Below are 7,500 nucleotides of genomic sequence, written 5' to 3' on the forward strand. Positions count from 1 at the left end.
CAAAATCCCCCATCACAGCCCAATTTAATTTTTTTCTTCCTGATAAGAAACACTCGGAAGGGAAGTGTCTTGTCTGCCGCACTCTTATCAAGAACATTACCGACGGAATCGACGTTATCGGCACAGATGACTCTGACACACGGGGTGGGGTGGGGGTGGGGTTGGACAAGCGGGAGTAGAGAGAGGGGAGGAGGGGCGGGGGGGCGGGGGTGGAACAAGAGGGAGTAGGGGGAGGAGGGTGGAACAAGAGGGAGTAGGGGGAGGGGGTGGAACAAGAGGGAGTAGGGGGAGGAGGGTGGAACAAGAGGGAGTAGGGGGAGGGGTGGAACAAGAGGGAGTAGGGGGAGGGGTGGAACAAGAGGGAGTAGGGGGAGGGGGGTGGAACAAGAGGGAGTAGGGGGAGGGGTGGAACAAGAGGGAGTAGGGGGAGGGGGAGGAGGGGCGGGAGGGGGTGGAACAAGAGGGAGTAGGGGGAGGGGGTGGAACAAGAGGGAGTAGGGGGAGGGGGAGGAGGGGCGGGAGGAGGGTGGAACAAGAGGGAGTAGGGGGAGGGGGTGGAACAAGAGGGAGTAGGGGGAGGGGGTGGAACAAGAGGGAGTAGGGGGAGGGGGTGGAACAAGAGGGAGTAGGGGGAGGGGGTGGAACAAGAGGGAGTAGGGGGAGGGGAGGAGGGGCGGGAGGGGTGGAACAAGAGGGAGTAGGGGGAGGGGGGTGGAGCAAGAGGGAGTAGGGGGAGGAGGAGGAGGGGGGGGGTGGAACAAGCGGGAGTACTGTCTTGTGCAAGAGGTTATTTCTGCTTTTTTCTTTCTTTTCTTTTTTTTTATTTTTTCTTTCTTTTCTTTCTTATTTTTCTTTTTTTTCTGTCTATTACTGATTGGAAAATACATGTTTTTCAGTTACTGGGTGTTGGTAGTACCGTTTTTAATATGTGAGAGAGAGAAAAAAATATTTTATCATTATTATCATTATTATAGACCATGATAATTCTATAATAACAGCAATAATGATAATGATCACGATAAGATATAATGACAAAAAAGTAATAATAATGATGATACTACTACTTATAATAGCACTGACACTAATAATCATCTTTATCATTATCATAATTAATAATATCATTATTACTATTATCATTATCATCATAACAATAGCACTGATAAAGGTAAAAATACATTACTCAATCATTCAGATAAAATATTCCCCAGAAGTAGCGTTCCTTTTCTTATCGTAGTCTTCAAAGATTTTCTCAACAGCAAGGAAAAGAAGAAGAAAAAAAGATCTATTTATCATGAAAATCCATAATGACAAGAAAAGCGTGTTTTGATGCAACGAAAATTTATGCGTCTTATCTCGTAAGCCTGAAAGTTTGAGTCTAAGAAAATCATATTTTTCCCTCCATTAAAGTTTCCCTTCGCAAAATCATTTAATAAATGAAGGGCAGAGATGGAGAGAGGGATAGAAAGAGAGAGAGAGAGTGGGAGAGAAAGGGAGAGAGAGAGGGAGAGAAAGGAAGAGAGAGAGGCAGAGACAGAGGGACAGAGAGGGAGAGAGAGAGAGAGAGAGAGAGAGAGAGGGAGAGAGGGAGAGAGAGAGAGAGAGAGAGAGAGAGAGAGAGAGAGAGAGAGAGAGAGAGAGAGAGAGAGGGAGAGAGGAGAGAGAGAGAGAGAGAGAGAGAGAGAGAGAGAGAGAGAGAGAGAGAGGTGGGGGGAGGAGTGGGGGCTGGAACTAGAAAGATAAATAAATAGATAATATAAACAGACAGACAGAAGGAAATATATATATATATATATATATATATATATATATATATATATATATATATATATATATATATATGTATATATATATATATGTATATATATATATATATATATATATATATATATATATATATATATATATATATATATATATATATATATATATATATATATATATATATATATATATATATATATATATATATATATATATATATATATATATATATATATAATATACTTTACAAATAGATAGATAGATAGATATGCAAACAAACAAAGACAGAGAGATGGAGAGAGAGAGAGAGAGAGAGAGAGAGAGAGAGAGAGAGAGAGAGAGAGAGAGAGAGAGAGAGAGAGAGAGAGAGAGAGAGAGAGAGAGAGAGAGAGAGGTGACTTCTAACATCCTTACCTTGTTATCCACTTTCGCTGTCGACTTATTTCACCTGAGGAGAATATTCTTGTCAACGAAGATTGGATATAACAGCACTAAAGAATAATGAGGGATATTCCTGTGACGACGTTGATAATGAAAAGAAAAGAAAAATGAGTGTTATGGTGGATGTGAACTAAAGGATTTTTCATCATGATGTTACAGGAAACTTCCATCAATCAGCTGCATTCAAAAATCGATTGATCACTTTGAAAATAAAATTTAGCAACTATGGTAAATTTTTTCACGACCCAACCGTGCCCTTAGTAAACTAGTTTCAGTAGTAACTATGGTAGATTTTTTTTTTCACGACACAACCGTGACCTTAGTAAACTAGTTTCAGCAGTAACTATGGTAGATTTTTTTTTTCACGACACAACCGTGACCTTAGTAAACTAGTTTCAGTAGTAACTATGGTAGATTTTTTTCACGACCCAACCGTGACCTTAGTAAACTAGTTTCAGTAGTAACTATGGTAGATTTTGTTTCACGACCCAACCGTGACCTTAGTAAACTAGTTTCAGTAGTAACTATGGTATATTTTTTTCACGACCCAAACGTGACCTTAGTAAACTAGTTTCAGTAGTAACTATGGTAGATTTTGTTTCACGACCCAACCATGACCTTAGTAAACTAGTTTCAGAGAATCCTTAGCCTGAGTCTGGAGTAGATAAGTGAAGGGTTAAGTGTACTCTCGTTTCAACGATTCTTCCACAAACGTTGATGTGGAAAGATATATAGAAAAATGTTGCAAATGCTGATGGAAGACCAAGGTTATTATCCACCTTCACGCACTCGTGTATGTACGTGTGTGTGTATGTATGTGTGTGTGTACACACACACACACACACACACACACACACACACACACACACACATATATATATATATATATATATATATATATATATATATATATATATATATATATATATATATATATATATATATATATATATATATATATATATATATATATATATATATATATATATATATTGTGTGTGTGTATATGTGTGTGTGTGTGTCCGTGTGTGTTTGTGTGTGTGTCCGTGTGCGTGTGTGTTTATGTGTGTGTTTGCGGGTGTGTGTGTGTGGGTGTGTGTTTGTGTGTGTGTATGTATGTTTGTGTGTGTGTGTGTGTGTGTGTGTGTGTGTGTGTGTGTGTGTGTGTGTGTGTGTGTGTGTGTGACCCCCAAAAAAAGGTAAAAAAAGAGAAAAAGCCACAATGCACGATCGAGATGTATAGAGATGAGTGAGACAACACTTTCGAAACCCTCCTGGTTTTCATCTTCAAGACAGAATACCTGAAAATCAAATCAGCAACAATGATAATGATAACAATAATAATTACGATAATGTTTATAATAGTAAAATGAAAATGTGGATTATGATGATGATGATGGTGGTGATGATGATGATGATGATAATGATAATAATAGTAATAATAATGATAATAACAATAGTAATAATGATAATGATGATACCGATGAGAATTACAATAATAATGAAATTGACAATAATAATCATAATAGTGATGAAGACATGATAATGATGATAACAATAATGATGATAACAATGATGATGAAATTGATAAATACAGTAACACTAATAATATTGATAGTATTAGTAATGAATGATAATTATGATGATGAAGATAATAGTAACATTAATAATAATCATGATCATAGTAATAGCGATAATGATAATAATCCTAAAAAATCAATGGTAATGATGATAATAATATGAATGATAACAACAACGATAATCATTATGATAATGATTTGAATATGATTGTGATAATAATAACATTGATAATGGTAATGGTGATGATTCTAATGATGATAAAATGATGGCAATAATTATGCTATTAATAATATTAGTTGTAATAATGATAACATCAATGATAATTATAAAAAAAAAAAAAGATAAAGATGTACTTCTACTAATAATAATAATTAATCATCTAAGTTGCTTAATTGTTTTCGTGCAATGATATCAACTTACACAGGTAATAAAGATCTCATTAAACACTGTAACACTGTCAAACACCGGTAATTAGCTCGCTTGTTACACCATCCGCTCGACCGTGACAAACCTTATATAATTTCTTATATAATATAATGTCATATTATACAATAATAACCTTATATAATATAATAATATATAAAATATGAATATAAGTTCCCGGACATTTCTGAAAAAAAATCCCTCGTAGCCACGGCCATTGTGATTCGCCCTTTCCAAATGCTCTAACCAAAGTAGTTTTTATTTGAAGAGAAGGACGAGCGAGCGCACGAAGATCATGGCTACTAAGTGCAAAAAAAACAAAACAAAAAAACAACAACAACAACAATAACAAAAAAACAGAAATATGGTGGTATAATAAGGTTTTCCATGAAATGTGTAAAAAAAGAAAGAAAAAAAAAAGAAAGAAAAAAAATACAAATGTAAGTACCTTACAGTATCTGATCCATGTCATTCCCTTGGGGTGTGTCATTGATTACAGATTACGTGTACTCTTCACTACACTATCAAACATAATGATAATAATATTAACAATAATGATGATGATGATGATGATGATAATATTAACAATAATGATGATGATGATAATAATAATAATGATAATAATAATAATAATAATAACAACAACAACAACAACAACAACAACAACAACAACAACAACAACAACAACAACAACAACAACAACAATAATAATAATGATAATAATAATAATAATAGTGCTGATTATGATAATAATGATGATAATAATAACGGTAATGATAATGATAACAATAATAATAATAATAATAACATCAGTAATAATAATAATAATAATAATAATAATAATGGAAGAGATTTTAAAAATAATTACAGTAAAAAAATAATGATAATGATAACTAATAATAATAATGATAATAATGATAATGATAATAAATCATTATTAAAGAATAACAGTTAATAATACTAAGGATGACGGAAATAAAAAAGCTGATGATAAAAGTTATGATAATAATTATTATGATAATGAAGATGATATTAAGGAAAATGATAATAATATTTATAATAATAATGACAACGATAATAGGTAAAATCATTATAATGGTAATAATAGTAATCATGACAATAATGAAAAAATAGTTGTATTAATGATAGTAATATTGATATTAATAGTAATGGCAATAATGATAATGGTAATGATGATGATGATTATAGTAATAGTGATAATAATGGTAATAATGATAACAATTATAATGATCATAACAATGAAAATGATAATAATGATGCTAATAACAATAATGATAACATTGATGGCCATTAAAAATAATTATAATATTAATTGCCATATTTCACACTCAGTAAATAGATCTCATCAAATGTCTCAGATATGATTATTATCTTTTATTTTATCCCCTGGGGAATAAAATGCTTCAAGGGAGACAGATAAACTCCAGCAATTATATTTTCAATGTATATAATTGATACATAAACACAAAAACGAGAGAAAAAAAATCACTGTTGTAAAAACATATAAGGCGTAAAGCAACCGAGGTAGTGCCACCAGTATAGTCCAGTCCGAGGTACTGTCACGATCCGGAGCAATGCGGCCCGGGGTAATAGACGCCAGGGTAGTGCGGCAAGGGGTAATGGACCCCAGGGTAAGTGGCCAGGGGTAATGAAGCCCAGGGTAAGTGGCCAGGGGTAATGGAGCCCAGGGTATGTCCTTCCACTCTTACAAAAAATAGAAGCTGAAAGGAGAACCCGTTTCGGTAATCATTTACCCAATTTAGTCATCTTATAATTTTTAACGTCACTTCATTTCACTTTTATAGTCACTATATTTTGAATTCAAATATTCACTTGTACTTAAAATGTGTATGAGTGTGGAGTTTGGAGCCAAGTGGCTGACCATATAATGGCGACCACCGACCAAGGTCTTCGGGTTCAAAGCGACGAAGAATGGGCCGCCCATTTAAACCAAATGCTCCGCTTACGCACACAAACGGGCGCGCTCTTACACTTCACGCAAAATATAAACAAGTGAAACCATCACCAAACCTAGTAAAATGATGATGATAAAGAAGATGAAGATGAAGATGATGATGATTTCAATAATGAAAACAATAATGGCAATAATAATAATAATGGTAATAATAACAAAAACTAATAACGATAACACTAATAATAACAATGATAATCAAGGTATTTTTACATAGGTATTACTTCTGAGCTAAGCCCCGCCTCTTTATTTGTATTAACTGCAAATATTAGATGTTTGTTTTCTTTCTTTTGCTCTTGGTTTCTTTCACGATAATTCCTGTGTCAATGTTATTACTAAACAGTTTTCAAAGGAAATGCACTGAAAACATTACCATAAAATATCACACAAATTGTTGGGGTCAAGAAAGAGGGCGGAGCTTGTGACGTCACTTTCTTTAGCCAAAGAGAGCGCATGTGAAATATCAGATATAGGTAGATACAAAATTATTTATATAATTTACCCGCTATTGTTATAATTATCATAAGTAAAACGTAACTTCCTCTCTTTTATTTACGATAACGAAGAGTTCCTTGCCATTAACGGGTGTTAGAATACTCTAGGAAAAGAATTCAATTAAATTTTGGGTTCAAGAGACTAAACGGAATGGAGCTGTTTATAATTTCCTTGAGAATCATAATAATAATGAAAGTAGAGATGAAAGTAATAAGAATAATCATTACAAAAAATGAATAATGATTACCGTTACCGATAAATGTAAAAATAATAGGAGAGAGAGGGGGGGGAGGGAGAGAGAGAGGGAGAGAGAGAGAGAGAGAGTGTGAGTGAGTGAGAGAGTGAGTGAGAGAAGGAGAGAGAGTGGGGAGGGGAAGAGAGAGAGAGAGAGAGAGAGAGAGAGAGAGAGAGAGAGAGAGAGAGAGAGAGAGAGAGAGAGAGATGATACCTACAGTATCTCTCCCTCTTCCCCTGTTTCCCCTTCAGCCAATACACTGCAACCTCGTCTCCACGCTTTCCTTCCCCGTCCCTGCCTCTCCTCTCCCGTCCTCGGCTCCCTCGCATCCTTCCTCCATACGCCTCGCAGATCTGCTGCCCTAATCTCTCTCATCCCATCATGAGCGTCATGCAAATTTGCTGTATCCAATTGCTCCTTTAGCTCGCCATGCAAATTCATGTTATTGACTCTACCTTCCCATATCCAGTTAGCGAGTCATGGCTTTATTGTCTTTGCTCTCAGGACCTGTTTCGTGCTTGCCGTGTGTGAACGTTTTCCATAATTGAATTTCTGTTGGGAAGCTTATTAT

Source organism: Penaeus vannamei, chromosome 22 (genome assembly GCF_042767895.1).
Source record: "Penaeus vannamei isolate JL-2024 chromosome 22, ASM4276789v1, whole genome shotgun sequence".
Lineage (NCBI taxonomy): Eukaryota > Metazoa > Arthropoda > Malacostraca > Decapoda > Penaeidae > Penaeus > Penaeus vannamei.